This window comes from Sus scrofa, chromosome 1, assembly GCF_000003025.6.
Source record: "Sus scrofa isolate TJ Tabasco breed Duroc chromosome 1, Sscrofa11.1, whole genome shotgun sequence".
Taxonomy (NCBI): domain Eukaryota; kingdom Metazoa; phylum Chordata; class Mammalia; order Artiodactyla; family Suidae; genus Sus; species Sus scrofa.
Window position 1 is genome coordinate 269,953,709 of NC_010443.5, and position 12,314 is coordinate 269,966,022.

A 12,314-nucleotide genomic window follows, 5' to 3' on the forward strand; every position below is an offset into this window, starting at 1 on the left:
AACAACACAAACCCTGATTTATGGTGGTGGTTGCATAACTTGGTAAATTTACTAAAAATCACTCAGTTGCACATGTGAGAAGAGTGAATAATATGCCTGAGGACTGTTTTTAAATGTCACCGGGCTAGAAGCCACTGACTAACGGCTTTGCGGGTTGGGACACACAGGTCCCATCGGTCTAACTCTCGTGACCTTATCCCAGGTCCCATCTCCTTTGCCCTGCAGTTTTCAGCACACATGCATTCTGCCCTAACCGGGCTGCACATCCTCAGGGGAGGAGGGCGTGGCCACCTCGCTCACACAGTGTCCAGGGCCTGCACACGGGGAAGCCGCTCTCTAAATATTTGTCTAATGAGTGAAAAGGGAAGGGCTGGTGTCATTCTCCCCTCGGGGAAGTGGCAGGGTTTCTAGCTGCTCTTTTCACACCGTCATTAAATACCTCTCCACTTTCCCTTCCCGCACCTGCACCTGCGGATTGCTTTACCCCTCAGGAGAGTGTTAAACGCTTCGCCGTGTTGAAACCCTGTCGCCTTGGTTCCCAGGAATTGCTTACTTTAGAGTGATTTGGGCATTGGGGTCTTATGTTTCTACCGTTTACCAAAGACTTACTCTGTGCGGGGGGCTTCGTGGGTATACGCTCATTCAATCTTTGCCCCTCGTTTGCAGATGAGAAAACTGAAGCCCAGAGAGGTTAAGGCAGCCACCCAAGGTGACACAGCTGGTCAGAAGCAGTGTCAGGATGTGAACTCAGGGCCTTCAAAGCCCAGGCGCTTGAAACTAAATACACCTCTGGGGCGTTTGATGGAATATCAGTTCAGTAGGGGTGGGAATGGGAGTTTCCCCAAACCCTTTGTTGACATCTGTTTTCATACCTAAGAACGGCATCTTGGGTAATTTTAAGGACTAGAAAATAGATACGTTATAAATCCCAGTGAATGCTTTTGCTACTTGAAGCCAGGGGCCTTTTGTTACCTGGGCTCTGTTTTCTGCCTCTACCTGTCTCTCATCTTCAATAATTCTCTGCCTCTCCTTCTTGCAAAATTTTTAGGTTGCTGAGGTGAGCCTGTGTCCCCATTTCTAATCCTGCGTGCTGGCTCCATCTAGTGGCGAGGCTTGGGAAGTACACCAGCCTCCCTGAAACAAGCCGCGCGGTGAGGCAAGGTTTGGGAGAATGAAGGCCCTCCAGCCGGTGAGTCGTGGACAAAAACAGCAACACGCTTCAGGTTACTCGAGGCCAGATCCTCCAGATGTGTTCAAGCTACCTCTCTGCAAGCCACCATCACTCTCTTACTTAATTATAAACTATTTCATCAAAGGAAACAGCATAACACTCTAGATTTAATAGGTATTATATTTGATTGTTTTTCCATCAGGGTCTCTGTACCTCTAAGAAAGACAGAGCTATAATGAGTTCCCTTGTGGACCAGAGGGTTAAAGAGCTGGTATTATCACTGTAGTGGCTCAGGTGGCTGCTATGGCCCTGGTTCAATCCCTGGCCTGGGAACTTCTAAATGCCTTGGGCACAGCTTTAAAAAAAAAAAAAGGAAGAGAGCGTTCTAAGGCCCATTCCTTTGGCCATCCTCCCCAAAAGTCATCTCTGTGCTAAAACTGAGTGCATTGATTCCTTGGGGGTTTTTTTTATTTGCTTTTTAGGGCTGCACCCTCAGTATATGGAGTTTCCCAGGTTAGGGGTCAAATCAGAGCTGTAGCTGCCAGCCTACACCATAGCCATAGCCACATGAGATCCGAGTCACATCTGCGACCTACACCACAGCTCACAGCAATGCTGGATCCTTAACCCACTGAGAGAGGCCAGGGATCGAACCTGCAACCTCACAGATGCTAGTCAGATTCATTTCCACTGAGCCAAGATGGGAAATTTACCTTGTTATGTTTTGTTTTTACTTTAACTACACATTATGTATCCATGTACAATGTGAATTTTATTTTATTTATTTTTGTTTTTAAATTTTTACTTTATTTTTTATTTTTTTGCTTGTTAGGGATGCACCCGCAGCATATGGAGATTCCCAGGCTAGGGGTCAAATTGGAGCTACAGCTGCCAGCCTATGCCACAGCCACAACAGCAACACAGGATCCGAGCCAAGTCTAGAACCTACATCACAGCTCATGGCAACGCCAGATCCTTAACCCACTGAGCGAAGTCAGGGATCAAACCCGCAACCTCATGGTTTCTAGTTGGATTTGTTTCTGCTGTGCCACGATGGGAACTCCTACAATCTGAATTCTAAATGTATAAACACACAGAAGTTCTCATCGTGGCACAGTGGTTAACGAATCTAACTAGGAACCATGAGGTTGCGGGTTCGATCCCTGCCCTTGCTCAGTGGGTTAAGGATCCGGCGTTGCCAGGAGCTGTGGTGTAGGTTGCAGACGCGGCTCGGATCCCGCATTGCTGTGGCTCTGGCGTAGGCCGGTGGCTACAGCTCCGGTTAGACCCCTAGCCTGGGAACCTCCATGTGCTGAGGGAGCGGCCCAAGAAATGGCAAAAAGACCAAAAAAATAAATAAATAAAATAAATATATAAACACACAAAGAGTGTGCTGTGCATATCCTTTGGCTACTTTTTCTTTTTCATGCAACTCTGGCTCCTTAGATTTATAGACATTGATACACATTGTTCTAGTGCATCCAATTTTATCTGCTGTGTAATATTCCATTACAATGTTTTGTTTATCCAGTCCTCTAGTGATGGAAAATGAGTCTTTTTTTGTTTTGTTTTGTTTTTTTGTCTCTTTGCCTTTTCTAGGGCCACTTCCCATGGCATGTGGAGGTTCCCAGGCTAGGGGTCTAATCGGACCTCTAGCTGATGGCCTACGCCAGAGCCACAGCAACGCAGGATCCGAGCCATGTCTGCGGCCTACACCACAGCTCACAGCAACACCGGATCCTTAACCCACTGAGTGAGGTCAGGGATCGAACCTGAACCTCGTGGTTCCTAGTCGGATTCGTTAACCATTGCGCCACGATGGGAACTCCTGGAAAATGAGGTTTACTTCCAGTTGTTCGTGTTACACACAATGCCTCAGCAAACCTCTTGAGCGTGACTCCTGTGTACATATGCGTGGGTCCCTCTAGGGCTGGGCCTTGCACCCTCCCTGCCATGAATGATGTACAGGGAAGGGCCGGGGGCAGCCAGGGCCTCGTTGAACCGCCCCTCCACTAAGCCCAGGGGACGGTACCCAAGCTTTCTTTTTCTTCCTGTGTCTTAACGGAATGAAGGCTTGAAGATGGAAGTTCTGGGTTGCAGTGTAAGTACATTCAGCTTCACCGGGGGGGGGGGGCTGCCAAATGGGTCTTGGCTTCACCGCTGCCTCTTTAGCGCCATGGGGAGGGGGGCCCGTGCTCACCCCAGAGACCTGGCCGATTGCCACTGCCTGGGTATGTAGCCTATAGGCCTGGAGCACATCCTGCCATCTCTTCCTTTCACAGGTGTTCACACCACCACCTGCGGTGCCTCGAGTAATAACATCCTTGTCTCCATTCCCGTCGTGGCTCAGTCAGTCAGGGACCTGACATAGTGTCCATGAGGTTGCAGGTTCGAGCCCTGGCCTCGCTCAGTGGGTTAAGGATCCGGCATTGCCGTGAGCCGCAGTGTAGGTCAAAGATACCGCTCAGATGTGGTGTTGCCATGACTGTGGCGTAGGCCTCAGCTGCAGCTCCAATTGGACCTCTAGCCTGGGAATGTCTATATGCTGTGGGTGTGGCCTTGGGAAAAATAAATAAATACGCATCTCTGTCTCTGACCCAGGACGGTCATGTCTCCGACAGACTGGCAGGCTAACTTGTGAGCTTTCAGGCGGGGCACAGTCTGAGACCCTTCACCATCCTTCGCGAGACAACCCCCTTCCCCACCATGTGCAAAGAACTGCCACGAGCCCATGGGGTACAAAGAGAAGGGTCCCCCTTGGCCTCTTTTGAAAGGTACATAGTTACTTTTATGCCAGCTTGATTAGGTCACGGGATAGTCATAAATTGGGTTATGTGTTATATCTGGGGGTGTTTGTGAGGGTGTTTCTAGATAAGATCAATTTTTTTTTTTTTTTTTTTTTATTGCCGAACCACAGCACATGGACGTTCCCAGGCTCGGGGTCAAACTGGAGCGGCAGCTGCCAGCCGACACCACAGCCACATCAACACCAGATCTGAGCCGTGTCAATGACCTACACCACAGCTCATGGCAAGACCGGATCCTTAACCCACTGAGTGGGGGCAGGGATTGAACCCACGTCCTCATGGATACTAGTTGGGTTCGTTACTGCTGAGCCACAACAGGAACTCCCGAGATTAACTTCGGAACCAGGAAACTGAGTAAAGCAGCTTGCCCTTCCCAAACCGGGGGGCGGCGGGGGGGCCCTCACCCAATCCACTGAAGTTCTGAGTGGAATAAATGGGCTGAGGGGGAGAGAATTCTCTCTCTATCTCTCTGCCTCCCTGACTTCAAAGGGTGACATTGGCTGTTTCCTGTCCTTAAACTCAGACTCAGACTGGAGGCATATCTTCAGTTCTAGGTCTGGACTGCTCAGCCTCCATAATCACGTGACCCAATTCCTTATTTTATATGTGGGTGTATATGGGTGTGTATACACGTATACACACACACGCATATAAATAAAAAACCTATATATGTATATATATCTTATTGGCCCGTTTCTCTGGAGGACCCTGACTAGTAAAGGGCTCACAGTTATGAAAGGAACCTCAGGAGTTCCCACTGTGCCACAGTAGGTTAAGGATCCAGCATTGCTGCAGCTGTGGTGTAGGTCACAGCTGCGGCTCAGATTCTATTCCTTGGTGGAAACTGACCGATGCCACAGGTGCAGCTGAAAAAAAAAAAAAAAAGATAGGAACTTTAGCACCTCACTCTTTGATGTCTCTTAGTAGCATTTATGACCGTCTGGTGATTGCAGCAGTGCATTTGTTCCTTTGCAAATTATCCGCCCTCCACAGCCCCCTGAGAGGAAGCCCCTGGTCTGTCTTGTTCCCCCAACACAGTGCCTGGCATACGGGCGATGCTCAAAGCATCCTGGCTGGGTGAATGAACAGACTTAGGGGTTGGAACCAAGGCTGAGCAGGGTTGCTGGGCAGAGGAAGAAGGGCATGGCAGGCAGGGAGACTGCTGGAGGGAGTTGGGGATAAGGTTGCTTCCTCTGCATATTCTAAGCATTTTGGGGTTTTTTAGGGTCACGCCTGTGGCATATGGAGGTTCCCAGGCTAGGGGTCGAATGGGAGCTACAGCTGCTAGCCTACACCACAGCCACAGCAATGCAGAATCCAAGTCTGCGACCTACACCACAGCTCACAGCAACGCTGGATCCTTAACCCACTGAGCAAGACCAGGGATAGAACCCACAACCTCAAGGTTCCCAGTCGGATTTGTTTTTGTTGTGCTGCGATGGGAACTCCCATTCTGTACATTTTGACGTCCCTATGAGTAGTCATGCAGAGTCACCCACACTGGTGCAGGGAGTGGTGCTCAAAAGCCAACTCAGGGAGGTGGCCCTTCCTTATTCTAGAGCTACAGAGGGAGTAGCTACATTCATAGTCAGGGATGCTGCCCCCGCCCAGGCCAGAGCTGATTGGATCAAGGGGCATGACCCAGGCTGAGCCAATCAAACCCCTTCCCTGGGAGTTTGGACTTGGGGCCAGCAGGGCAAAAAAGAGAGTGAATGTGTGGCCTCCGTGGGTGTCTGGATCCGCACCCGTTCAGCCAGGTGCCACGCAGGGAAGAATGGAGGTCCACACAGGGAGGTGATGGGAGAGGAGGAGGGAGAGACGCAGGCATCTGGGACCTGACTCGGTCCTTCCTTGGCCCCTGGGCACTTCTGCACGTGCGCACTGTGGCACCTCTCTGGAGCTGATAACCCAGTTCTTTTTGCTGCTTAATCTGCTCTGGTGCTTTCTTTAGCTTGAAACCCCCTGTCCCTATGGATACAACGCTGGGTTTGGGCCTCGGCCATGTGTGGTCCATCTGGGAGGCAGATTTCTTTCCCCCCCTGGGTGTTTTGCTTACTAAGTGAGTTGACCGCCCTGAGCCCACACCCATCGGGAAGTCAAAGGGGGTGGCTAGGTCGCAGGGGGCGAAGAAGCCAGCTTTGGCTTAAACGCATTCCACAGAGAAGCCAGATCAGCCACATCATTCTTGGACCTGGTTCCTGGCCATCCATTTGCTCAGAGGCTAGAGGAGACATTTGCTTAGGGGACAACAGTGAGAGACCTCGGGGTGCGTAGCTCGGGGGCTAGAGGAGACATTTGCTTAGGGGACAACAGTGAGAGACCTCGGGGGTGCGTAGCTCGGGGGCTAGAGGAGACATTTGCTTAGGGGACAACAGTGAGAGACCTCGGGGGTGTGTAGAAGCACAAAGAACAGGAAACTTCTCCTAGAGGCTTTTCAACGACAGCAGTAGCAACACCTTGGGGCATTTCCCTACAATATTGCATTTATGAAGAATTCTCCGTGGGGCAGCCGTCAGGCAATATTGGTAGAACTCAGAGGAAAGAAGTTTGAGGGACTGGAAAGTGAAATGGAAGAATATTTACCCCCGCCCCCGACACACACACACAGCCCTGACAACACTGGATTATAAGTGCTGGGACTCCCCCCCTCCCTCCCACCAGATGGGCATGCTGGGGGGTGGCCCCAAGTTTTTTCTTTTTTTTTTTTTTTTTTTGCTATTTCTTGGGCCGCTCCCGCGGCATATGGAGGTTCCCAGGCTAGGGGTGGAATCGGAGCTGTAGCCACCAGCCTACGCCAGAGCCAGTAACGCGGGATCCGACCGTGTCTGCAACCTACACCATAGCTCCGGCAACGCGGATCGTTAACCCACTGAGCAAGGGCAGGGATCGAACCCGCAACCTCATGGTTCCTAGTCGGATTCGTTAACCACTGCGCCACGACGGGAACTCCAAGTTTCTCTTACTCATTGTAAATCCCTAGGGGGACGGGTACAGTGCCTGGCACAGAAGGAAGCCTCGGACCACTGGAGGATTCAATGAGTGCATTTCCGACATGAGTGGAACAGGCAAAAGTCATCCAGGAGTTCAAAGAGAGAACTTTCCAGAAGTCTTGCTCCTACGCCAACCACCGCCTTCCTACCTCGTAGTTCCCATCCTGCCCTGCACGTCCGTGTCACTGCACTCCCATCCCACTGTGACCGCACGTCTGCTCATCCACCTCGTCTGAGCCCTCTGCCAAGGTGCCCCAACGTGCATCACATCAAATAACCCCCAGGGCAAGCCCGTGAGACAGGGATAACTGTGACAGCCAGTCTACAAATGAGAAACTGGGGCCTAGAGGCAAGAGTAACCTGGCCAGGGTCATATGCGTGGTCATAGCAGAAGCAGAGTTTGAACCCGGGCAGCTTGTTTTCTGCCTGTTGGGGAGAGACAGAGGCAGGTCAGGAGGGGCCTTGGAAGGGTTGAGGGTCCACCTTGGCGCATTATGTACCTCTCTGGACACCCCACCTGTAAAATGTGACTGTCCTTACAGTCAACTCTGAGGCTCCCTGGGTAACCAGTGCAGACCAGGGGGCGCTGTCTCTGGTCCTGAAATCTCTGCCTGCCTCCGACCAAAGGGCAGACAGAACCCTACCCACAGCAGAAGCACCCTTCCAAGAGCTTACGGAGTCAAGCTGGTGGTTTTGAATGTTTCCGATTAACAATGAAAACGCTCCAAGTAGGCAAAGCTCCAAGAGAGCAGTGATAGAGAAAGGGGGAGGGGACAGGTGAGGGTGAAGAAGCCAGGCGTCCAGGGACAGGGATGCGAGATGGCAGCGACCATGGGCGTGGACAATTTACAAAAGCAGAATGTGGATCTAAATACCCCCAAAGAACTCCCCTTGGTAAGATTTATAACCAAAATTACCCTGGATGGAGTTAACAGTTCTAGTGCACCCAAGAGCCATGGGTCACCCAAGAGCCATGTCAGTGCTAGCAAAATTCATGGAGCAGCCTTCAGGGAGCCTTCCAGCAGTCCTGTGAGAGCCTCAGCGCCTGGTGTTTGTAAAGAAAAAAAAAGGAGGAGTTCCCGTCGTGGCTCAGTGAGGTGGCAGGTTCGATCCCTGGCCTCTCTCCGTGAGTTAGGGATCTGGCGTTGCCGTGAGCTGTGGTGTAGGTTGCAGATGCGGCTCAGATCTGGCGTTGCTGTGGCTGTGGTGTAGGCCGGCAGCTACAGCTCCAATTGGACCCCTAGCCTGGGAACCTCCATGTGCTGCCTGAGCACCCTGGAAAAGGCAAAAAGAAAAAAAAAAAAAAAAAAAAGAAAGAAAAAAGGAAAAAAACAAAAGAAAGCCCCTCAGCCACTTGGAGGACGGTATCACGGCAATTGATAAGAAGATAAACCACAGGCTCTCCACCACCCTCCCCTCAATTTCTTCATTTTCCGCAGCAGCATATTTTCTAGATAGGTCTTAGAGACCTCAGCTTACTAAAGTTCTCCCCACCCCACCCCACCCTTTTTTTTTTTACTGGAGGGTCCCAGACTAGAGGTTGAATCAGAGCTGTAGCTGCTGGTCTATGCCACAGTGATAGCAATGCCATATCCAAGCCGTGTCTGTGACCTACACTACAGCTCACAGCAACGCTGGATCCTTAACCCAGTGAGCAAGGCCAGGGATGGAACCTGCGTCCTCGTGCATACTAGTCAGATTTGTTTCCACTGAGCCACGACAGAAACTTCTTTTATTTTTTTAGGGCTGCACCTGTGGCATATGGAGGTTCCCAGGCTAGGGGTCGAATCGGAGCTGCAGCTGCTGACCTACACCACAGCCACAGCTACAGCCACAAGGGATCTGAGCCATGTCTGCAAACCACACCACAGCTCATGACAATGCCGGATTGTTAACCCAACGAGCAGGGCCAGGGATCGAACCTGCATCCTCATGAATACTGGTCGGGTTTGTTAACCACTGAGGCACGAGGGGAACTCCCGGTTCCCATTTTCAAGGGAACCAAATGTCAAACCAAATGTAGAATAGCACAGACTGGGGAGGTGGCTCCCCCTCGTCCACGGCGAGTTGATCCAAAGTCAGGACTCTCAGCTCAGGTTGGGTCAGTCAGGGTCCCTGTCCAGGGCCAGAGCAACCGGGCCTCAAGCACCTGCCACCGGGGCCTACACACCCCACCTCTGGGATCCTCTCTCCCAAGTTGGGGTCACTCAGCATTTTTTACATTTCCAGGGGGGCAGCCTTGGGCCCTGGAGGAGCCCGAGCCAGTCAGTGTCACCGCCTATTGTTTGGAAGCAAAGAACTTCAACTGACAGCACAGCTGGAAACAGGGAGGGAGGCGGGCTGCAGAGGCTGGAAATTTGGGGGCTTGGACTTGATTCCTGAGCCTGCATGGAGGACACTGCAGGAGGCACCCCCTTCCCCACCCTCCGTCTTCCAGGAGAGGAGAGCCCCAGAGCCCCCAGTTGCAAAACGGCGAAACCAGCATCACCCAGACTCCCTGGGAACGACGTGCCCACCAAGGGGAAGAGCTCCAGGACTCCGAGGAGCTGAGACCAACACCCCTCTCCACCCACCCCCAGCAGAGAGACCGAGTCCGCACAAAACTGCCAAGTTGAAGGCCATGGAAAGACAGGTGCAGTTTCAACATCTTGCCTCAGAGACTCTCAGGCCTTTCTGTGAAGAGTCGTCTGGAAAAATCTCCTGTGGCCTCCAAAGCCAGGCCCTCTGGAGAGTCCAGTTCAGAGGTGGAGTCTGTGGATGCTGAACCGCGTGGCGGTTTAATTCCACTTTTCCAGGCCTCTGCTAGAGAAAGAGTGGGATGTGGCCAGCTGCAGAGAGGACATCAGGGGGCCCCTGGAGGACTGGGCAGGGCCAGAAATCCCGACCCTCAGAAACGCCCCCACGGAGCAAAGTTCAGCCTCCGTTCCCCCCCCAGCCTGAGGCTCATCCTCCCTTAGGCCTCAGCCTAGCCCTCGGTCTGAGTAGGAAATAGGAGCCGGAAGAAACTGCGGGAATCCACTATTTGGCATAATCAGGAAATCAAGGGGGATTTGTGAGAGCTGTCGATTTTGAAGGTTATCCGACCAAGGAAGGTAGACAGAACTGAGGACGTTGGGGACACACAGGAGACTGCATTCAGGGGCTGGCTCCAGAGACCAGGTGGCCCCGGGGGAGGGGAGGGGGGGTCAGGCAGCTTTGGGGGCTGAATGGTGCAGACCTGGACCAGACAGCCTCGGTCACATGACATCAAACGGCCCAAGTAGGGTGGGATCCTCTCCGTGGAAGAAGCACAGCCCTGGGGCTGGGGTACCACACACGTTCCAAGGGGTGCTCAGCATGAGTAACGGAAAAGGAATCCACTCCCAGGCCCTCGGCTCCCACGGACTCCTTCCTAAGATGCATCTCCCTCCTTTTCTCAACCTGCCCTTCCCCATCGTACAGAAGAAAGACCGGCTTTCAGCCACCCCAGCTCTGACACGAGGTGAGGAATAAAGTTGAAGCTGCGGGGATCAGCGAAGCCTCCTTCAGCCAAGGTCCCCCCACTCCCATCATCAATGTGTTGATTACTTGTCAAAGATTTAAAAACATCCATGCTACCTTGGCAAATGGCGACTTCAGGATGATTCGATCCAGAAGAAAAATTTCAGTATTCAGAGGCTTATAGTCAGAGAGACATCCAATTTTTTTTTTTTAATTTTAGTTGTGGTAAAATACGCAGAATATAAAATTTGCCGTCTTATTTTTAAAATTTTTAAAATATTTTTTCTTTTTATGGCAACGCCTGCAGCATATGGAAACTCCCAGGTTAAGGATAGAATCTGAGCTGCATCTGAGGTCTACACACCAGATCTGAGCCACATCTTACTTACACCACAGCTTGTGGCAACGCTGGATTCTTAACCCACTGAGCGAGGCCAGGGATCGACCCCACATCCTCATGGACATAGTCGGGTTCTTAAGCTGCTGAGCCACAACAGGAACTCCTCTTATTAACATCTTAAGATTAAGGGCCCCACCTTCCTATCTAATTGCCTCCCAGATGCCCCCACCTCCTAACACCATCAAATCAGGGGTCAGGCTTCAGATATGTATTTAGAGGCTGAGACCATTCGGTCCACAGCAGTATATCCTGGCCCCCAGATCAGAGGCCAGCCTCTTGGAAAGGTTCTATCCCTGACTGTTAAATACATATGAATGGAGTGCTACTATGGACGTGGTGCACAGGAATTAGAGATGGAGCAGTCAAGGTCCCTGTCCTTCTGAAGCTCTCAGGCCAGTGGCAAGATGGGCAATGGACAGGGACACAAACAGGGTGACAGGAGAGTAGGTGACTGGGGAGGGAAGAGGGGTTACTTCCATGGGTTGGGTAGGCTTCAAGCTGAGGCCTGAAAACTCTTAAAGAGAGTCAAGGCAGGCATGGAAGCAACCGAAACATCCACTGACAAATGAACATGTATGTGTATCTATGTGGCACATATATACAGTGGAATACTACTCAGCCATAAAAAAGAATGAAATCATGCCATTTGCAGCAACATGGATGCACCTAGAAATTATCGTGCTGAAGGAAGTAAGTCAGACAAATACCATATGATATCACCTGTATGTGGAACTTATCATATGACACAAATGAACAGAAAAAGACTCAGAGACATAGCAGACAAACTTACGGTTACCAAAGGAGAAAGGAGTTTAGGATTAAGAGATACACACTACTATATATAAAGTAGATAAACAACAGGGACCTACTATATAGCACAGAAAAGTATATTCAATTTTTTTTTTTTTTTTTTTTTTTGCTTTTTAGGGCCGCACCTAAGGTATGGAGGTTCCCAGGCTAGGGGTCCAATCGGAGCTGTAGCTGCGGCCTACACCACAGCCACAGCAATACAGGATCCAAGTCGAGTCTGCGACCTACACCACAGCTCACAGCAACACTGGATCTTTAACCCACTGACCAAGGCCAGGGATTGAACCTGTGTCCTCATGGGTGCTAGTCAGATTTGTTAACGCTGAGCCATGACGGGAACTCCTTCAATATCTTGTAATAACCTATAATGGCAAAGAATCTGAAAAGAGGATTTCTCACTGTGGTGAAGTGAGTTAAGAATCCAACTGCAGCAGCTTTTGTTGCAGCTACCGCTCGGATTCAGCCCCTGGCCTGGGACTTCTCATATGCTGTGGATGCAAATGAAAAAGGAATACAAAACAAAACAAAAAACTGGGAGGTGGAGAGGAGAGCCATCCCCCTCCGAGCATCCCAGATCATGGCCCTGACTCTGCGGGCATGTCTCCCTCACTAGACTGAGGCTCTGTGAGGTCACGGGTCTGCCCTATTCCCTCCCT